Genomic DNA, 22,830 nt, shown 5'->3' on the forward strand with positions numbered 1-22,830 from the left:
TGGAATGCATAGTCGATATAAAAATATAATTATAGGGCCTAAAAACTCTGCTTGTAATAACCTAGAACACTGTCTAAGACTTGATGGTTGCTCTGTCAATTCTTTGTCATCAGTTAGGAACCTAGGTGTGCTACTTGATCGCAATCTTTCCTTAGAAAGCCACGTTTCTAGCATTTGTAAAACTGCATTTTTCCATCTCAAAAATATATCTAAATTATGGCCTATGCTCTCAATGTCAAATGCAGAAATGTTAATCCATGCATTTATGACTTCAAGGTTAGACTATTGTAATGCTTTATTGGGTGGTTGTTCTGCACGCTTAGTAAACAAACTACAGCTAGTCTAAAGTGCAGCAGCAAGAGTTCTTACTAGAACCAGGAAGTATGACCATATTAGCCCGGTCCTGTCCACACTGCACTGGCTCCCTATCAAGCAACGTATAGATTTTAAAATATTGCTTATTACTTATAAAGCCCTGAATGGTTTAGCAACTCAGTATATGAATGAGCTCCTTTTACATTATACTCCTCTACGTCCGCTACGTTCTCAAAACTCAGGCAATTTGATAATACCTAGAATATCAAAATCAACTGCGGGCGGCAGATCCTTTTCCTATTTGGCGCCTAAACTCTGGAATAACCTACCTAACATTGTTCGGGAGGCAGACACACTCTTGCAGTTTAAATCTAGATTAAAGACCCATCTCTCTAACCTGGCATACACATAACATTCTAATATGCTTTTTAATATCCAAATCCGTTACAGGATTTTTAGGCTGCATTAATTAGGTAAACCGGAAACACTTCACATAACACCCTATGTACTTGCTACATCATTAGAAGAATGGCATCTACGCTAATATTTTTCTGTTTCTCTCTTGTTCCGAGGTCACCGTGGCCACCAGATCCAGTCTGTATCCAGATCAGAGGGTCACTACAGTCACCCGGATCCAGTACGTATCCAGACCAGATGGTGGATCAGCACCTAGAAAGGACCTCTACAGCCCTGAAAGACAGCGGACACCAGGACAACTATAGCCCCAGATACAGATCCCCTGTAAAGACCTTGTCTCAGAGGACCACCAGGACAAGACCACAGGAACTGAACAGAGATGACATGACTGCCTTTAACTATCATTTTGCATTATTGAGACACTGTTTTCCAAATTAATGTTGTTCAGTGCTTTGACGCAATGTATTTTGTTTAAAGCACTATATAAATAAAGGTGATTGATTCAATGAAAGCTCACATTAATTTAGAACGTCAATGAAAGTGAGGGTATACATTAAACTGTTTAAAGCATGCTTTGCAGTTCATTTATATCTACTAAACCCTATAACATTAGAACCAAATATGTATTTCTAATGGGCAAAATGCCATGATATGATATCCAATCAAATTTCGTTTACAGTCAAAAGTGACTGAATCAACAAGGTCAAATGGGCTTCCTTGCTTAAATATAGCATTCCACTGTTTTAAATGATAGTGTAATAAACAAATCTCCATATTCACCAGGAAGAAGGAGGCGGGAACCGGCGCACAATCAAAAAGCACTTTAATAATCAAAAGTAAATACAAAACAGCGCACCAGCCCCTCACGGACGACTGGTGCGCATAAATAAAAGCCAAACACATAAACTAATGTCCCAGGCCTGGTCCTCTCTCGTCCTTCACGGTCGTCACTCCAGTTTTATATCCTTCCATCTCCTACGTGGGACTCGATACTAGCGGTGGGGCGCAGGTGTAGCTCATCTCCAATCACTACACCTGGCCTCACTCCTCGTTCCCACGCCTCTCGGCCCCGCCCCACTCGCCACATACCCCCATCGCCCCTCGCAGGCCAGGGGGTACTCCCGAGACTGCGCTCTACTCCCCCCCCCCCTTCCCTCCGGGGAGACCGCTCACGGGGACCTGCGGGAACCTGGGGGTAGGACAGACGAGGCGAGAGAAAAGGAGATGGAAGGAGGAGCGACAGGGACGAGAGAGGGGAGAGAGAAAAAAAAAAAAAAAAAAATCCGGTTCCCAGACGCACTGCTGTCCGGCCCTCCACCGGCTGGGTGATCTCCTCCGCGGTGCCCGGCGGTGGCACTGGACGGCCCTCGGCGGACGGCACGACACTCCTCCGCCGCCCGGTGGACGGCGACGGCTCCTCCGATTTTGGGCAGCGGCAGGAGTCCCCCGTTCCCTGCCCCTCCGGATTCCGTCACGGAGGCGGCAGGCTCCGGCCCCCTGGCGAACGGCGCCGACTCCTCCGCTCCCTCACGGACGGCAGCCGCCCCTCCTTGTCGTGGGCGGTCGGCAGCGAGCTCGCCCGTCCCCGGCAACTCGCTCCAGCCCACCGCCTCGAGCGTCAATGGCGGCACGTACCTCACCAGCTCGAGGGCACCGCGGATTCACCCCAGCGGCGAGGGATCTTCAGCAGCGCGTCCCTCCTTCTCCCGGGCTTCGGCACCACTGTAATAAACAAATCTCCATATTCATCGGGAAGAAGGAGGCGGGAACCGGCGCACAATCAAAAAGCACTTTAATAATCAAAAGTAAATACAAAACAGCGCACCAGCCCCTCACGGACGACTGGTGCGCATAAATAAAAGCCAAACACATAAACTAATGTCCCAGGCCTGGTCCTCTCTCGTCCTTCACGGTCGTCACTCCAGTTTTATATCCTTCCATCTCCTACGTGGGACTCGATACTAGCGGTGGGGCGCAGGTGTAGCTCATCTCCAATCACAACACCTGGCCTCACTCCTCGTTCCCACACCTCTCGGCCCCGCCCCACTCGCCACAGATAGCTTAAAAAAAATGTGTAATAAAACATTGACCAATTCAGTAAGTAATAAAATTTTATTCAGTATGTAATAAAATTGTATTAGTTTTTTAATAAAACTAATACATTTTAAAGGTATGCCGTGCTATTCAACCAACATAATTTTAATTAATCCCAAACCTAATAATTTTGTCAGTATTAATGTACATTCAGTGATTCTAGCTTCTCTTTTCCATCTCTTTTTTTTGTGTGTGTGAACTGAGTAAACTACATATGCTTACATAAGTCATCTGAGTAGGCTACACATGCTTATATTCATAAATATAAACTTTATTTCTATTCAATTTTCTAAATTATTTATAGCCTACTTATGTGTCACACGCCTACGTTTTGATGTAAATAAAAGGAGAGAGTGGTAAATGTTATGGACATATCATGGTACAATTCAGCCTATTATTGATTTTTATTTACACTTCACTTTTATCCAAAGAAATGACACTATTTGCACTGTATTTATCAATGGGAAATAAAATAATCTGTCATATACTGTTGTGGTCACTTGCAAGTCAAAGCAGCACAAAGTACATGAGCAGCAACACAGTTATACTTCAAATACAGTGCATAGTTAACAGTGAGTGGTGGTTTCGGACATAATTTTATTAAAGTGCATTTGTCAGTGCCGCACTCGTACTGACTCTTATTCTGCCTGACAGAAAGAAAAGCTTGTAGCTTACTGAAGGTGGAGCGATTTGACCAATCAGATGAAAGCGGCGTTTCAGCACCGCCACGTGTGCAAATGAAATATCTAACCCATAAACCGATTTATAAACCACAAACGAAAAAAGAAAAAAATGAAGCCAAAATCTAATTTTCTGTTTTTTAAACTAAACTAAAAAACGAAAACACGAGCTGGTTTTAATTTCTCGTTATTCCATTCCAAACGGGAAATTAAATGATGAAAAAGTACACAGACCTCATGAACATATGCAAGGCTTTGATTGAATCCTGGATTTAATCATTTTAATAAACCATTCATAAATACAGGAATTTGCTTCATTACTAAATTAATGAATGACTCAATAATATAGACAGTGATTTACCGCCACCTACTGTTTTTAGTTTAATACTTAAAATAATACATTGCATATTTCTCTATTGAATTTTCTATATATATATATATATATATAATTGCCTAACCCTGGTAAAATAAATAAACAAATATATGTATGTGTGTGTGTAGATTGTTTTGGGGGTACAACACTTTAAAAACATTTGGAATCACTGGACTATGAAAAATCCATAAGAACTGTAATTCTGAGGGTTGTAACAATCAACTCCTCTTACACTCATGTCCTTCACCATCATAACTTTAACCTTCTTTTTGATAATATTCTAATTGGTAACAATCTTTATATGAACAGTCAATAGGCTAGTAAACCGCAGGGATGCATATTGGGTCATACGGCAACTTCCTTAAAAATATTTATCCTGTATAAAATGCAAATGTAAGTAGTGTTTTTCTATTGATAGAACATGTCTTGGTGCCATAAGTAATATAATGAGGGTTCAAATCACTAAAGGTGAATTATATCCCTAATGTAGCCTATATCAGCCATTACAACTGAAATACAAAGGCTGTAATATCAATGTTGGTATAGTATAAGGAAGTATAAGGAAACTTAAGCCCAATGTTTGAGTGTTATTTTAAATCACTTAACATCCATTTAAATGGAAATAAATGTATTGATCTAAATAATTTGTATAACTATGGTGACAACATTGTTTTACATAGAATCTGTCAAATGCTGAAAATGTTAAAACTCTGTGTGAAGTTAGATGGAGCGGAATTTCCTTATATGTGTCCTAAGGGCTCGTCTGCCGGAAGAGCGTGCGCTCCCGTATAGCACAGCACTGAGAGGCTGAGCACAGACAATCACTGATCAGAGCGAGAGCGTCGCGAAATGTCACAAAAGGAGTGTGTTTTTAGTTGCCAGGGCAAGACAACCCTGGACAGATTACCAAAGAAAAAAACAGCATTAAGGGACCAGTGGATGGAGTTTATTTTTACAGAGCATCAACGGAGTTGTGCAAGTGTTTGTTCCCTGCATTTCGAAGATGCTTGTTTTACAAACAAGGCCCAGTTTGACGATGGATTTGGGTATAGTTTATTTCTTAAGGATGATGCAATCCCAACGAAAAAGGATCACGGATCGTGTGTTGGAACCGCAAGTGGTGAGTAAAACTGCTTAAAATATCTCTGCCTCCTTGTTAGTGCGTCCGCCTCCCATGCCAGAGACCCGGGTTCGAGCCCCGCTCGGAGTGAGTCGTTGTTGCTGCTGCTCTCGTTCAGTTTCAGCCTCGGGATCTGATTCTGGATCATAAATAAACGGCTGAATCTGACTGTTAGCCATGGTTTGTTTTGGATGTTTTTTTCCCTCACGATAATGTCACAGCTTCCAAACGCTCTCAACGCAAAAGCCTACTGGCGCTTGTGATTCTTTAGCTCCGCCCACATGTCACGCCTCCAGCCGGTCGTGTTTTTCCGGGAAAAATCGGTACAGACTATCTTTCTCTTATGAATATAATTAAACTAAAGACTTTTTGAAGTTATGTAGGATGCAGTACTACTCTATAGGTACTCAAGATTAACAGGATATTGAGTGAAAACGAGCATTTCACCCGACCTTTAAGCATTATCACTTGAACAAGAATGGTGGTTTTATTGAATATAAGCTATTTTATTGAATGATTTAATGACTTGCTCATTAAAAAAATTCTACTACTACTACTTACAGGCAGTTTTTATGAAAGGAGAGTATAGTATAATATATATTTTTTACACCTTTATTTGGCATTGATGCATACTGAAAAAACAAAGATATTTACAATAAAAAATTCATCAATGGGCTCCACTTGAAAAGCAAGTCTGCAAGGTAGGCACTACAGTAAGCACTATAGTTTTTATTTGCTCATTATTGTCTATTTACTGTCATGCATGCTCACTTTTTGCATAATAGACAATATGTTACACAGTATGACATTTGCTGCTGCACTATACAAAAACGGTTTTGTCTATTGACACAAAATCCATAACCTTTAGTCGGCACAGTCTGGAGATGATACGATTCGATTTTGGTGAAAATCGGACAAACTGTATAGGAGGAGTTTGAAAAAGTAGGATTTAAATGAAAATTAAGATGGTGGACAGTGAGTTCGGCCAAATAAGGAAAACTTGGTATCTATGTTCTCGGCTTGAACCAATCAATCTATTTAGACCAGTGGCATTTCAATAGCCAGATTTATTCAAACGTTATTAGCCTTTTTGGAAATTTTGTTATAACTTTTCAAAAATATAATGGGTACCTTCAGGGAATGGTGCTGGTGGCACATTATGAGTTTCGTAATATCACTCCAATGCTTTTGTTTAGTATAGCATTTTATTTCACAAAACTGTATTGAAGTCAATGGGAATTTCATGTTTTGTTCTATTATAGCGCCACCAAGAGGCTCAGTCCCACCATTTTTTTAAGTGTCCTCAGAGTGAGCCCATACATATGTGTGTCAATTTTGGTGAAAATATCTCAACTGACTTCAGAGTTATAGACATTTATATGTAAAAACACGTAACAATGACTGACACATAAATTTGATTGAATTTTACTACCCCTTACTATCAATATTTTTTATTTTTGACAATGGTTTTTAGCTATTAACCTATGTTTTCAAAATTCCTAAGGTGGTTTTGTCTTGATCGGACAAGCGGTTTTGAACATGTACCCAAATGTTTTTTAAGCGCTAAATCACAACGCTACACAAACCGTAAGGCAAAACCTAGCATGTTTGGTATCGTAGGACTCGGCAAGGTTTCAGGATTCTAATTAGATGAGTCTCGTGAAAATAAGTCAACCACTCCCAAAGTTATAAGTGTTTGAAAAACAATTCACCACTAGGTGGCGCTGTTTCGAAACCTCTCACGCTCCTTCAGGACATTGTGCTGATGATCCATACCATGTGTTGTAACAATCTGTTGATGCGTTCTGAAAATACAGCATTTTAGCACAAAATTCAAAATGGCCAATAGTCAAAATGGCCGATATGGTAAGATTGGATATCAGTCAATTTAGAATGTTGCCCTGAATTTAACAAGACCTTTTATGATTTTTGGACAAACTGTTCAGAAGTTATAAGCAAAAATAGCCATTTTTCATGTCTCCAGACCAGTAGGTGACGCTGCGTGATGCCTGAGGTCATGCTTGTTATGAAATGTACCAAGTTTGGTATGATTACGATAAAGTGTTGCGGAGATACAACCTTACAACTGTTTTTGCAAGCACTAAGTAAAATTTGTTCGAGCGTTTATCAAAAACGGTTTGACGAATCAATTTGAATTCCATAACTTTTTGTCAGCACTGCCTGAACATGATCTGGTTCAATTTTCGTACAAATTGGACAAATTGTCTAGGACGAGTTCGAAAAACTATTTTTTTCAAAAAATTCAAAATGGTGGCTATATTTTAATGATGGAAAATTATGCCATTTTGAATCAAATCGGCTTGAGCTCAGGAATCAGAGGAAAGAAGAATTGTGTAGATTGACAGGACGGTCCACAAGTTATTAGCAACATATAAGTAAAACTTTGGACAGGTGGTGGCGCTAGAGGGAATGACAGACACATTAAAATTGGTGTATTTAATGTTGGGACTGTCCTCTATCAGAATCTCAAACCATTACATCTTTCCCGCAATTGGTTCTATGGGCTGCCATAGGCACCCCAGTCGGAAGAATAATAATAAGCAGCCTGAAGTGTAATTTTGGCATCATGCCTCAAATTCGTCGCGGTGGTACGTGAAAATGGTTTTGTCTATTGACACAAAATCCATAACTTTTTGTCAGCACAGTCTGAAGATCATCTGATTCAATTTTGGGGAAAATCGGACCAACAGTTAATGAGGAGTTTGAAAAAGTAGGTTTTCAACAAAAATCAAAATGGCGGACAGGAAGTTCAGCTTACTCTGGCATATTTAGTATCTATGTTGTCCACATAAGCCAGGGAATGTTTTGAGACCAGTTTCATTGCAATAACCTAATGCAATAAAAAGTTATTAGCATTTTAATAAGTCTAATTAACCATTAATGAATGGTTTATTGCTCTTGACCAATAGGTGGTGCTGTTAACAAATTGATGTGGCATGGTCAGTGTGAGGTGACAATGACACACAAAGTTTGGTGCAAATATGTCAAAGCATTGAAGTCTGAAGATGATATGATTCAATTTTGGTGAAAATCGGACCAACGGTTGATGAGGAGTTTGAAAAAGTAGGTTTTGACTGAAAATCAATATGGCAGACAGGAAGTTTGGCCAAATAAAGAAAACTTGGTATCTATGTTCTTGGCTTGACCCAAGGAATCTATTAAAACCAGCGACATTTCAATAGCCAGATGTATTCAAAAGTTATTAGCCTTTTTGGAAATTTTGGTATAACTTTTCAAAAATATTATGGGTACCTTCAGGGCATGGTGCTGGTGGCACATTCTGAGTTTCGTAATATCACTCCAATGCATTTGTTTAGTATAGCATTTTATTTCACAAAACTGTATTGAAGTTCATGTTTTGTTCTATTATAGCGCCACCAAGAGGCTCAGTCCCACCATTTTTTTAAGTGTCCTCAGAGTGAGCCCATACATATGTGTGTCAATTTTGGTGAAAATATCTCAATTGACTTCAGAGTTATATAGTCATTTATATGTAAAAACACGTAGCAATGACTGACACATAAATTTGATTGAATTTTACTACCCCTTACTATCAATATTTTTGATTTTTGGCAATGGTTTTTAGCTATTGACCTATGTTTTTAAACTTCTGAAGGTGGTTTCGTCTTGATTGGACAAGCGGTTTTGAACATGTACCCAAATGTTTTTTAAGCGCTAAATCACAACGCTACAACAAACCATAAGGCAAAACCTAGCATGTTTGGTATCGTAGGACTCGGCAAGGTTTCAGGATTCTAATTAGATGAGTCTCGTGAAAATAATACGACCACACCCAAAGTTATAAGCGTTTTAAAAACAATTCACCACTAGGTGGCGCTGTTTCAAAACCTCTCACGCTCCTTCAGGACATTGTGCTGATGATCCATACCATGTGTTGTAACAATCTGTTGATGCGTTCTGAAAATACAGCATTTTAGCACAAAATTCAAAATGGCCAATAGTCAAAATGGCCGATATGGTAAAATTGGATATCAGTCAACTCGTGCGAAAAACAGTTTTGTCTATCGACACAAAATCCATACATTTTGTCAAAACTGTCTGAAGATCATCTGACTAAATTTTGGCGAAAATCAGACCAACGGTTGATGAGGAGTTAAAAAAAAAGTATATTTTCAATATAAATCAAAATGGCGGACAGGAAGTTCCAGCTTCCTCTGGCATATTTGGTATCTTTGTTGTCGGCATAAGCCAGGGTATATAGTTTTATTGCAATAGGATAATGCAATAAAAGGTTATTAGCATTTTTATAAGTGTCAAAATTATTAGTTAATGATTGGTTTATTACTCTTGACCAAAAGGTGGCGCTGTTACAAAATTTATTTTTGATTTCAATAGTCTAATTTATTCAAAGGTTTCATTATAACTTTTTGAGTACCTTCAGGGCAAGGAGCCGAAGATTTTTGTAATTATTTTCGTAACGAAACGATAATGCGTTCAAAAAATACAGCATTTTAAAACATAATTCAAAATTGCAGACACAGGAAAATTGAATATCATGCGACTCGATATGACTCAGTGAATACCAAAGAGACCAGTTGTGTGATTTATGGCCAAACCATTCAAAAATATGCATTTTTCATATCTCCTGACCACTAGGTGGCGCTCCGTCAAAACATTGCAGGTAGTCTCAGGTCATGGTTATTAGGACACACACCAAGTTTTGTCTCAATATGCCAAACCGTTGCCGAGATATAGCCTCACGTGCATTTTTGCGTGCTTTTCATCCAATGTGTTCACATGTCATTCGAGAACGGTTAGACGAATCAACTTGAATTCCACAAATTGTTGCTAGCATTGTCTGAAGATGATCTGAGCCAATTTTTGTGAAAATTGGACAAACAGTCGATTTTTCATATAATTGAAAAAAGCAAAAAAAACTAAGCCCATTCTGAGTTCATTCGACTTGGCATGAGCCAATTAATTTTTTTTTTTTTTTTTGAAAAATTGAAAATAGCGAAAAAACGAAACCTTGCAATTTTTGAATTGTGGGGTTGAGCCAAATATAGGAAAAATAAATTTTATTTTCTGGCTTATGGTTCAAAAGTTATTAGCATAGAAACATTGAAACTTTGGACAAGTGGTGGCACTAGAGTTGGAGTTGGAGACTTCAAATTTGCTATGGTTAATGTTGGGACTTCCCTCTATCAGTGTGTCAAATCTTACAACATTCCTGCAATCGGTTCTATGGGCTGCCATAGACTTGCGGAGGAAGAAACGGAAGAAGACATTTACATTTATTCATTTAGCTGACGGTTTTATTCAAAGCGACTTACTATTGCTATACATGTCAGAGGTTGCACCCCTCTGGAACAGCTAGGGGTTAAGTGTCTTGCTCAGGGACACATTGGTGTGTGGTCAGTGAATGGCTGCTGTTTCCAATGAATATCTGCACAAGGCACCAGCATGATCAAAAAGCTGAACTACTAAATTTTTGGTCACACAGTAAAGACATAATTAAAAAATGCAAAGTGTTATCAGTTTGAAAAATCAAGATAATAACAGCGTTAATACGAATTATTTCTAAATGCTGGACCGTTCTGATTTCGCTCTGCATATGGAACCTGAAGATTTTTTTATTTATTTTTTTAAACCAAGAATGAACCAACATGAAAACATTTACCTTTTAATCCTTATATATATATATATATATATACACACACACACAAACACACAAACACACACTGTAGACTTTAACCTAAGACTATTCCAGGTCTGGCAGTAGTTTTGCGATTGATGACCCATTTTGGTTGTCTACCTACTGTACATTACATTTTTCTCCATTAAATTTATGAAATACCAGCACACGCTCCTAATAAATGATTTTTATTACAGCATCAACATTCACAGAACAGTTATTCTTAACTAAAGCAAGTGGCGGCTGTGTGCATGGTTTATATGGTTTGGTGGAATGCCAGCAAAGAGCACTGCATTTATAATCTCTAAAATACATCTCAGTTCATCCGAAACTCACAAATCTGTTAACACACAATAAAAATATGCACAATGAACCTACATTTTCCTCTTACTTCAAGCGAATGCTTAGTTTGTGGCTCATTATTAGCCTTTATTATTAATAACGAAACACTTATTTAAAAAAATGAATAAGGAGAATATGTTTTATCCGAATTGTAACACAAAATGTTTTTAAAAGACTTTTGATTTCCCCTTTCTTTAAAACTATAGTAGTTTGTGGTTCATAGTTAGCCCATTAATTAAAACACAAGCAATACAATAGTACAATGGTACAAATTCTCGGTAGCACTTTATTTTACAGTCCTGTTTCTCATGTACATACTATGTACTTATTATAATAATTACAATAACTATGTAATAACTAGGTACTAACCCTGAACCTACCCCTAAACCTAACCCTACCCCATGTAGTTACCTTGTGTTACCAAATTCTCTTTGGCATTTAAAGGCTTTTTACTTTTCTTGACCAAAATGAATAAAATTGATATTGTAACCAAAATAAGGTATTTTCCCTCTTTTAAAACAAATGTCAAACTGAATGTCAGAATGGGAAAGAAAGATGATTTAAGCAATTTTGAGCGTGGCATGGCTGTTGGTGCCAGACGGGCCGGTCTGAGTATTTCACAATCTGCTCAGTTACTGGAATTTTCACGCACAACCATTCCTAGGGTTTACAAAGAATGGTGTGAAAAGGGAAAAACATCCAGTATGCGCAGTCCTATGGGCAAAAATGCCTTGTTGATGCTAGAGGTCAGAGGAGAATGGGCCGACTGATTCAAGCTGATAGAAGAGCAACTTTGACCTTAATAACCACTCGTTACAAACAAGGTATGCAGCAAAACATTTGTGAAGCCACAACACACAGAATCTTGAGGCGGATGAGCTACAACAGCAGAAGACCCCACCGGGTACCACTCATCTCCACTGCAAATAGGAAAAAGAGGCTACAATTTGCACAAGCTCACCAAAATTGGACAGTTGAAGGCTGGAAAAATGTTGCCTGGTCTGAGGAGTGTCGATTTCTGTTGAGACATTCAGATGGTAGAGTCAGAATTTGGCGTAAACAGAATGAGAACATGGATCCACCATGCCTTGTTTCCACTGTGCAGGCTGGTGGTGGTGGTGTAATGGTGTGGGGGATATTTTGGCACACTTTAGGTCCCTTAATGCCAAATGGGCATCGTTTACATGCCAAGGCCTACCTGAGCATCATTTCTGACCATGTCCATCCCTTTATGACCACCATGTACCCATCCTCTGATGGCTACTTCCAGCAGGATAATGCTCCATGTCACAAAGTTCGAATCATTTCAAATTGGTTTCTTGAACATGACAATGAGTTCACTGTACTAAAATGGCCCCCACAGTCACCAGATCTCAACCCAACAGAGCATGGTGTTGCTAATAATCTGAAAAATTATCGAGATGTGAGTTGTTTTCCAATATCGTGCTGCTCTACTAGTACGTTTAGTCAAGCTTACAGGCTCAGTAGCTTCTGCAGCATGAGCACAAACATGTAGTCCTCCATTGTTGTTGGTGTTAAATGACGTAGCGGTGTCTGAATATGGTCAAGACGTGGGGTGATTACATTGTTTTACAAAACATATGGATTGGCAGTACAGAAAAACACAAAGGTGTCATTTTCAGATTTATCCACTCTGGGACTTGTTTTTTTTTTTTTTTTTTTTTTTTAAATAGGGTTTTCACCCCCCCGAATACCGGATCCGTCTGGACGAAACGCATATACCATACAAAATATTTACATATACAGCTAAATGTGTCTCTGCGTCTATGGGGCCTTACTGTGGTTGGTTTTTGTGTATAACAGATGACTTAATGAAACGCTTCCCACATACATTGCGGTGATGTGCTTTCTCTCCAGGGTGAATCCTCTCATGTTTTTCCAGACTCGATGAATCCCCGAATTTCCTGTCACAGTGCGAACACTTATAATATTTCTCTCCAGTGTGGATCCTCTCATGTGTTTTCAGATTTGATAAACCACCGAATCTCTCGTCACAGTGTTAACACTTGTAAGGTTTCTCTCCAGTGTGGATCCTCTCGTGTGTTTTCAGACATCTTCTTTGACTGAATCTCTTGTCACAGTGTGAACACTTGTAAGGTTTCTCTCCAGTGTGGATCCTCTCATGTGTTTTCAGATTTCCTGAACAACTGAATTTCCTGTCACAGTGTGAACACTTGTAAGGTTTCTCTCCAGTGTGAATCCTCTCATGTTTTTTCAGACCTACTAACTGACTAAATCTCTTGTCACAGTGTGAACACATGTAAGGTTTCTCTCCAGTGTGAATCCTCTCGTGTGTTTTCAGATTTCCTGAACAACTGAATCTCTTGTCACAGTGTGAACACTTGTAAGGTTTATCTCCACTGTGAATCCTCTCATGTGTTTTCAGAGATGATAAATCACTGAATCTCTTGTCACAGTTTGAACACTTGTAAGGTTTCTCTCCAGTGTGAAATCTCTCATGTGTTTTCAGACTTGATGATTGACTGAATCTCTTGTCACAGTTTGAACACTTGTAAGGTTTCTCTCCAGTGTGGATCCTCTCATGTGTTTTCAGACTTGTTAAATTATAGAATCTCTTGTCACAGTGTGAACACTTGTAAGGTTTCTCTCCAGTGTGGATGTTCATTTGATCCTTAAGATTTGATTTACATGTGAAACTCTTTCCACCCTGAGTGCAGGTGAATGATACCTTAACTCTTTTTTTCTTTAAATCTTTCTGTTTGGTTTGAGAGCAACTCAAATTTTTCCCAGCAGTTTTGACATTATTTTTCTCCTCAACTTCACTGGATTCTTCATTTTCCTCTTTTTCTTCAATGAACTCTAAAATAAAAAAGTTAAAATTATATATTTTTCCTATATTGTTAAAAGCTGAACAGTCTTGTCTAGGGCTGTGATGGTGATAAAGTGGTAAAAATCTGCCACCATCACAGCCCTAGTAGCCCTATTTCTTGTTTTATACAGCTTAAAGACCCTGGGGTCAAACTGACCGAAAAGAAAAATGATGCTTTAAAATGTTTACCGAGTCTATATATACACATAAAAATATATACAGTACAGACCAAAAGTTTGGACACACCTTCTCATTCAAGGAGTTTTCTTTATTTTCATGACTATGAAAATTGTAGAGTCACACTGAAGGCATCAAGGGCTATTTGACCAAGAAGGAGAGTGATTGGGTGCTGCGCCAGATGACCTGGCCTCCACAGTCACCGGACCTGAACCCAATCGAGATGGTTTAGGGGTGAGCTGGACCGCAGACACAAGGCAAAAGGGCCAACAAGTGCTAAGCATCTCTCGGGGAACTCCTTCAAGACTGTTGGAAGACCATTTCAGTTGACTACCTCTTGAAGCTCATCAAGAGAATGCCAAGAGTGTGCAAAGCAGTAATCAAAGCAAAGGGTGGCTACTTTGAAAAGCCCTAGAATATGACATATTTTCAGTTGTTTCACACTTTTTTGTTATGTATATAATTCCATATATAATTCCACATGTGTTAATTCATAGTTTTGATGACTTCAGTGTGAATCTACAATTCCCATAGTCATGAAAATAAAGGTGTGTCTAAACTTTTGTTTCACACTTATACACATACATACACACACACTATGCCTGGGTAATATATATCTGTATTTGTACGACATTTTTGTTTGCATTTAAATAATTAAGAAAACTAGACTAAATGATCATTTACTGGTTATTATTAAACGAATATGTATATATAACTCAAGTAGTGCAAAACAGGTACAGAAAGTGCATTCTTACTTATTCAGAGTATGCAATTCACAATTTACATTGTGCATTTGGGGAAGCTAATTAAACTGGAATATGTTTTTTTTTTAAAGGGGGGGGGGGGGGTGAAATGCTCATTTTCACTCAATCTCCTGTTAATCTTGAGTACCTATAGAGTAGTACTGCATCCTTCATATCTCCAAAAAGTCTTTAGTTTTATTATATTTATAAGAGAAAAATAGTCTGTGCCGATTTTTTTGGTAAAAACACGAACCGCTGGAGGCGTGACGTGTGGGCGAAGCTAAAGAATCACGAGCGCCAGTAGGCTTTTGCGTTGAGAGCGTTTGGAAGTTGTGACATTAGCGTGAGGAAAAAAAAAACATCATCCAAAACAAAACAAGGCTAACAGTCAGATTCAGCCGTTTATTCATGATCCAGAATCAGATCCTGAGGCTGAAACTGAACGAGAACAGCAGCAGAAACGACTACAACAGCGTCTCTATGTGGTATGTATTGAAACTGTATATATTTGCTTATGTAACTCCCGGGTCCTTTCTGACGCTCCTTGCACTCGCTCCGAGCGGGGCTCGAACCCGGGTCTCCTCTAACAAGGAGGCTAAATGGCTACAGCCACTAGCGTCTGTTGCTAGTGCGTCTCTTGAGATCGGGAAGGTTTGCCTGCACAGCACTACTCGCTGGCCTCCGTTACACTTAGCGGTTTTGGAAAATGACTAAGTTCCACTTTATGTCGTCTTTTTTTTTCTTTAAAGGTGTACAAGGTTTACTTGATGTGCTTATGCACCGATAACAAAGTTAACAACAAAGAGATATTTGAAGCAGTTTTACTCATCGCCTGCGGTTCCAACACACGATCGTGACCCTTTTCCGTTGGGACTGCATTATCCTTAAGAAATAAACGATATGCAAATCCCAAACTGGGCCTTGTTTGTAAAACAAGCATCTTCGAAAATGCAGGGAACAAACATAAACACTTGCACAACTCCATCGATGCTCTTTAAAAATAAACTCCGTCCACTGGTCCCTTGATGTTTTTTTTTGTTTTTTTTGGTAATCTGTGCAGGGTTGTCTTGCCCTCCAAACCAAAAACACACTTCTTTTGTGACATTTCGCTCTCGCTCTGGTCAGTGAATTTCTCGTCTCTGCTCTGCTATACGGGAGCGCGCGCTCTTCTGGGAGAAGTGCCCTTAGGACCCTTATAAGGAAATTCCGCTCCATCTAACGTCACACAGAGCCATACTCGAAAAAAACGTTCCGAAACTTGTGACAAACCGGAAAATACTCCTTCAAACTTACAACTTAAAGGCCGTGTTGCAAGGTTAAATTTTTAACGAATATGTGCAATTTGCTTGTTGGTAATAAATTTAAATAAAACATTTAAACTGTTATCCATCGATTTTATGTTGTTGGGTATCACAAAATGGAATATAATACGAAAAAATAGGTACTATCTTACAGCGGTCTCCTTTCCCCCACAATGCATTGCATCACGTCACGTTGGGGAGAGAATTTACCAAAGCCGCCTTGAGAGCATTGAGAGTGACTAGAGAGACGAGAGTATTCAGATAACGCAGAACGCAGATTATAGATAAATAGATAAATACATATATATAGATAGATAGATAGATAGATAGACTAGATACAGATTATAGATAGATAGACAGACAGATAGATAGTGAGATAGCGACCAACAGCGACCCAAACGCACTCACTTCCCTACAGCACAAGCTTTCTAACGCAGTTTACATGGGACGGCACCCACACTCCTGTCAAACACAGCGACAGACACACGGCTACGTTTGCAACAACATTTTCAACGGAGGACGAGATAAACACTTAGAAACGTCCATATAGCTAGCATGATGCCTTTTATTTCTATTTGACAAAGACAAAATTTACCAGTTCTACGACACTATGACAAAGGTTACCGGTACTTCTCTGAACTAACGTCATGATCACTGCCACTAGATATAAAGAAAACATTGATTTTTCACTATTTTTTTTGCTATTCAATGACAGTAATAAAAATTAAAAAATAAAATATATGTGTGTGTGTGTTGTTGCGCACTGCTGCTCGTAAACTAGCTCCAGTGCTCATTGCTGCAATGCTAAATGATATAGCAACTCACCAGGACACTTCACCAACTCTCCACTCGCTCTCCTCTGACCATGAATAGGCTTTGACGGACATCAGTTCTTGGCAATTCCTCATTTGCCCTCTCACGACTGGCTCGATCGAAATTACACAGCTGCGGGCCATCATACATGTTTGCTCTCGCCACCTCTTCCTCATCCCAGTCAGTCGCTATAACATTGTTCTGATGCTGCGTTCCAGGCAGGTTTTTGAGCTCGTAATCACGATTTCATACCACTACTAACGACTTTGTATTGTTTCAGGCAAGTTACGCCAAACTTTCTGAGCGCAAGTAATTGGAACTAGATTATTTATTTTATTGCAATGTTGCATTGACCTAAAATCGTTTTTTCGATGTGTACTACTTGCATAAACACTGCATCCGTAGGCAGTATTATTCGTATGGGCTGTCATCGTTGTTTCGCGTGCTGTGTGACCTCGGAACTCGGAGTGCATCGATCTAGTATGAGACACGAGTTCACAGGTGGGAAGTGACGAATTTGATTGCCGTTCCAGTGCAGTTTCATGGGTTTAAGGTTGGAAAAACACGGGTTACTGTCACAGTGTGTCTGGTCTGTGTATCACTGTGTGTCCACTAGAGGTCTCACTTTCCCTTATTTGGTCACCTTCCTCCTTGTTGTGTAATTGATTGTTTCCCCACCTGTCTCCTGTTTCCCTATTATGTTCCCGAGGCGGTGCCTGATGCTGTTCCCGAGGCGGTGCCCGAGGTCGTTCCTGATGTGGTGCTCGATGCGGTTCTGGAGGCTGAGGCGGTGACCGATGCGGTTCCGGAGGCCGAGGCGGTGCCGGATGTCGAGGCAGTGCCCGAGGCGGTTCCAGAGGCCGAGGCAGTGCCCGAGGCCAAGTCCGATGCGGTGCCCGAGACCGCTCCCGAGGCCGTTAAATGCCAGCCAATGAAATTGCCATTTGCGCATTAGCTCTGCCCACTACTGGAAAAAACGGCATATCTTCTTTTTGTTTCTTAAAATATGAATAATTCTAAATGAAGTCCATTATTTTGACAAGAGAAGACAACAAAGAATATAGTTTACATGTAGCATGTTAATTCAGCGTGGTAAGACTCTCGCTCCCTCTCTCTCTTTGCATGTGTGAAAAGCGACGGTGAGTCGTGCGCCTTCACAAAGAGGTTAGAGCGTCAAATACAGGTGCGCTGTGCGTACATTGACATGAATCGAAAAGTTCAGATCGTTTGATGGAGAGAGAACTCTGAAGCTCAGATGCTGAAAATAATGCAAGCGTCACGTGCTTCAATCTATGTAGTAAACAAACCCTATGTAGTGCACAGAACATGCAGGATTCAAAATTCAAACAACTTTTGCGGCTTAAAGGGTTAGTTCACCCAGATAGCAAAATTATGTAATTAATAACTTACCCTCATGTTGTTTCAAACCCGTAAGACCTCTGTTTATCTCCGGGACACAGTTTAAGATATTTTAGATTTAGTCCGAGAGCTCTCAGTCCCTCCAATTAAGCTGTGTGTACGGTATACTGTCCATGTCCAGAAAGGTAAGAAAAACATTAATCAAAGCAGTCCATGTGACATCAGAGGGTGAGTTAGAATTTTTTGAAGCATCAAAAATACATTTTGGTCCAAAAATAGCAAAAATGATGACTTTATTCAGCATTGTCTTCTCTTCCGTGTCTGTTGTGAGAGAGAGTTCAAAACAAAGCAGCTGGATATCCGGTTCGCGAACGAATCATTCAGTTCACCAAATCGAACTGAATCCTTTCAAACGGTTCGCATCTCTAATACGCATTAATCCACAGATGACTTAAGCAGTTTACTTTTTTTATGTGGCTGACACTCCATCTGAGTTCAAACAAACCAATATCCCGGAGTAATGCATGCACTCAAACAGTACACTGACTGAACTGCTGTGAAGAGAGAACTGAAGATGAACACCGAGCCGAGCCAGATAAGAAGAATCGAGGAGCTGCTGATACTGCGCATGTGTGATTCAGCGTGAAGCAAACCGACACACAGAGCGTCTAAACCGAACTGATTCTTTTGGTGATTGATTCTGAACCGATTCTGTGCTAGTGTTATGAGCGCGGGTTAACCGAAGGCTTGAATCAAGGGCATTCATCACAAATGACGCCATTACGTCGAGCGCAAAAGAACCAGTGAACCGTTTTCTTCAACCGGTTTATTGAATCGAACTGTCCGAAAGAGCTACTGGTGATCCGAAAACCGATGCAACCGGTTCTTCAATCGTGAATGAGTCAATCTTTTGTTCGTTATCCGGCTCGGCTCAGTGTTCATCTTCAGTTTTCTCTAGAACTTTGAAAAAGTACTACCTCGCCAGCAGCGACTTTCTGAGGGGCAATTTTTTTTTTTTACCAGAACTTTATTTAGTTCCTGGTTCCTGCGGTGGAAACACACCGAGTACAAGTACAGCCCAAAGTCTCTAGTTCCTGGGTAAAGTTCCTGTGGTGGAAACGCGGCTCTACTGTCATATGTGCAAGCCGTTCTGGAGGTTAACTTAAGACGTAGGCCTCTGAGATATGAGAGTCTCACAAATATTGTTTACAAGAACAAAGTTTCCTTACTTTAGCAAAGGAAAACCAGTCTCTTCTTGGCTTAGACTGAAATCCTCCTAATTAGGCTAATGCAGACCCTCTTTATATTAAGTGGCCTTTACTACTATGTACTTACATTTTAATTAATAATTTAGTACAATGTACTTATTGTGTACATACATGTTTTTACATTGTACTTATATTTTAAAAAAACCTACATGTAATTACATCTGTATTTAATTTCTGTAATTACATTTATAATTACACTGTTGACCCTTACTTTACACCTTAACCCACCCTTAAACTTACCCATATCTCCAACCCTCTACTTAACCTTACCCCTATCCCACCTCAATAGCAGCAAAAGTGTTTTACAATACAATATGAACACAATAAGTATATTGTACTTATTTTTTATGTAAGTACATAGTAGTTAAGGCCACCTAATATAAAGTGGGACCGCTAGTGCTTCTACTAGTGACCAGCGATTTGTTTTGGTGTCTCTCATCCACGCTTCCATGTTTTAAAACATGGATGCTTTTCTTACAAAAACACACCGAATCCCTACAGGAAGCCTTTATTCATCCCTCGGAGCCATGTGAGGCACTTTTTATTACAGATGCGCATGCTTTATTTGACTACTTTTGGACTATTGAACAAAAACACTACTCCAATTCTAACGCTTAGAAGAGCTAGGATAATTATTTATTTAAATCAGATTGGATTAATCTGGAATAAACAAGTCATATACACCTAAAGAGTTCTTGAGAGTTAATAAAACATGGCCTAATTTTCATTTTTGGATGAACTAACCCTTTAATATCTTTCTTGCGGTGAACACAAAAGAAAAAATATATTTTGAAGAATGTGGGTAACCAAACAGTAGCTGGTGCACATTTGATAGTAGAAAAAATACTGTTCAACTGTCTGGTGATACACATTGTTCAAAGTAACATTTATCATGAGATCAGAATATTGTTATGTTTTGTGAACAAATGTTCTGTATGCAGTGTTGGGAAGGTTACTTTGGAAATGTAATAGGTTACAGATTACAAGTTACCCTATTTAAAATGTAATAGTAGTGTAACTTTTTTAATTACTTTAAAAAAGTAATGTAACTAATTACTTTTGAGTACTTTTCGATTACTTTTATAAATTTCTTATGAATGTTTATTTGCAACGGTTAATCATCTTCAACCATTTACACCATGCAGGTTTAACCTTAAAGTAGTGCTGAATACTGTCAGACTTTCACCATCCTTCATCACTTGAATTAAGATGATCACATTTGAACACATCCACCACACAATCAGACTTTAGTACTGCCTTTTACTTTAATGAGATTGATCTGAAGTTCGATGCAGATTTAAAATCAAAAGAAATAGTTTATAGGTACTGTTTTTGAAACCAAATCTTTGCATAACTACAGGCATCTAACTGCATCTAACAATGGTTTGGGGAAAAATAGTTAATAAAAAAAAATAAAAGCATCAACTCAAATACGGTTATCTCTCTACGGCATGTGTCCTATTTTGTGTACTTAACTCCTGAAACATTAATATCTTTTTGAAACACTGCTGTCTCTTTGTATGTGATATGATGATAGTTTCTCAAAATAAGTAAAAAATGCTCATGAAGTGACTCAGAGCAGTTCTAGAGATTCATTTTCATGGGAAAAAAAAATAGGCTGGGAAATCTCACTCTCTTACGCCCACCATCAATTCTGAAACATGGACAACCCAATTTTTTATGGACCTGACATGAAAAAGATTTGAATCCTTAGGTTGGGGGACCTGCAACGTAATTAAGAGTTCTCTCCTGAACTTCACTTCACTTCCATTATCCATCCATCTCTCTCATGACTTTAATACTGAAGATTTTTATTTGACTTTTACCATGTTTTGTAAGTGCAATTTTTTTTTTTTTTTTTTGCAAATGATTTACCACTTGTATTTATTTTTACTACAAATTCCATGGTTAAACCACGGTTAGTAGGACTACCATACCATAAGCTACATTAATTTTCTTAAGGGTTGTGTTTTTGTATGCACTAGCTCCCCCTAAACCTATGATAAAATATGATGATTTGTCTGCTAAATTACTACTGTAACATTACAATAGATAATAATGACGTCGTTTATACAGTATTTTGAGTGAGTGTGAGCAATGTGCTGCTGCTGCTTGACTAAGTTAACAAAGACAATACTACAGTACATTAGCATATTTACAGATGAAACTGACCTGCACCTGAAACCCTGAACAGAATTCGCTTCTCTGCTCCAGCTGTGCGCTTCCACAGTTCACTCCGGTCTCTCTCGCATTGATTACTCGGAGTCTGATCCAAACTGTTCGGCGGAGGCGCAGAGAGCGCGCGAGCCCGACCATTGCCAGTCACGACTAACCGATTCATGATTTATTCGAGATTTAATTATCGAATGGCGGATTCGGAAATAATCGCTTTAGTATATTAGAGCGCCAAATCGTCTGCCAGGCCACCGGGAACAGTCCCGGTTCTACCGATGTCCAGTCAGCGCCTGATTTCCACAGACACGCATAACGTGCAGGATTCATATTCATTCTTTTTGCGGCTTAATATTCACAGAGACCTGTCCATATCGCATTTTTATTCAAGTGTACTGACCTACTTTTGATTTATTCATCCAAAATGTGGCACATTTCGTACGCTTTATAGGCTGAATTCCATTTTTATGATTGAATTCTACGAATGTGTTCTCCGCGTCACGGAGATCATGGACCATATGCTGTATGTGGATGTGTGTAAATATTCAAATGTAATCCTCTTTGTAATCATTAAAATTTTCATAAGTAACTGTAATTTAATTACTAATTTTTTCTTAGTAACTGTAACTGATTACTGTTACATTTATTTTGTAATTAAATTACGTAACGCCGTTACATGTAACTAGTTACTCCCCAACACTGTCTGTATGTGTATCATGGCCTTATTTCAGTGACTTAAAATACATTTTTCACTAACCATAAATAAGCTTTGTTTTTTTTCAAAAACACAAACATGTATTCTACATCCATTCTGCACAGCATATTATTATTGCCGATTACAGTGTTATCAGACTTAAGTTATTAATATGCTTAATAACTAAAAAAAAATAAAAAATACTAATTATATATATATATATATATATATATATATATATATACATACATACACACACACACACACACACACACACACACACACACACACACACGTCTACAAAAAAATTCTCCAGGGCTCAAAAATACCCAGAAAAAAAAGCTTTGTAAACCTAATTGTACCACAAACATTCATTAAAAATGAATGAAGAATAAACACCAACCTCCTTGTTCCTCTTGTTCTATTTCTGTTTC

General features: G+C 38.9%; 1 pseudogene; it reads right to left on the minus strand.

The window, feature by feature from the left end:
- LOC113074872 (zinc finger protein 91-like) overlaps positions 1-22,830 on the minus strand; it is a 47,484-nt pseudogene that overhangs the window by 4,994 nt on the left and 19,660 nt on the right.

The sequence above is a fragment of the Carassius auratus genome, unplaced genomic scaffold (assembly GCF_003368295.1).
Source record: "Carassius auratus strain Wakin unplaced genomic scaffold, ASM336829v1 scaf_tig00015585, whole genome shotgun sequence".
Taxonomy (NCBI): Eukaryota; Metazoa; Chordata; class Actinopteri; order Cypriniformes; family Cyprinidae; genus Carassius; species Carassius auratus.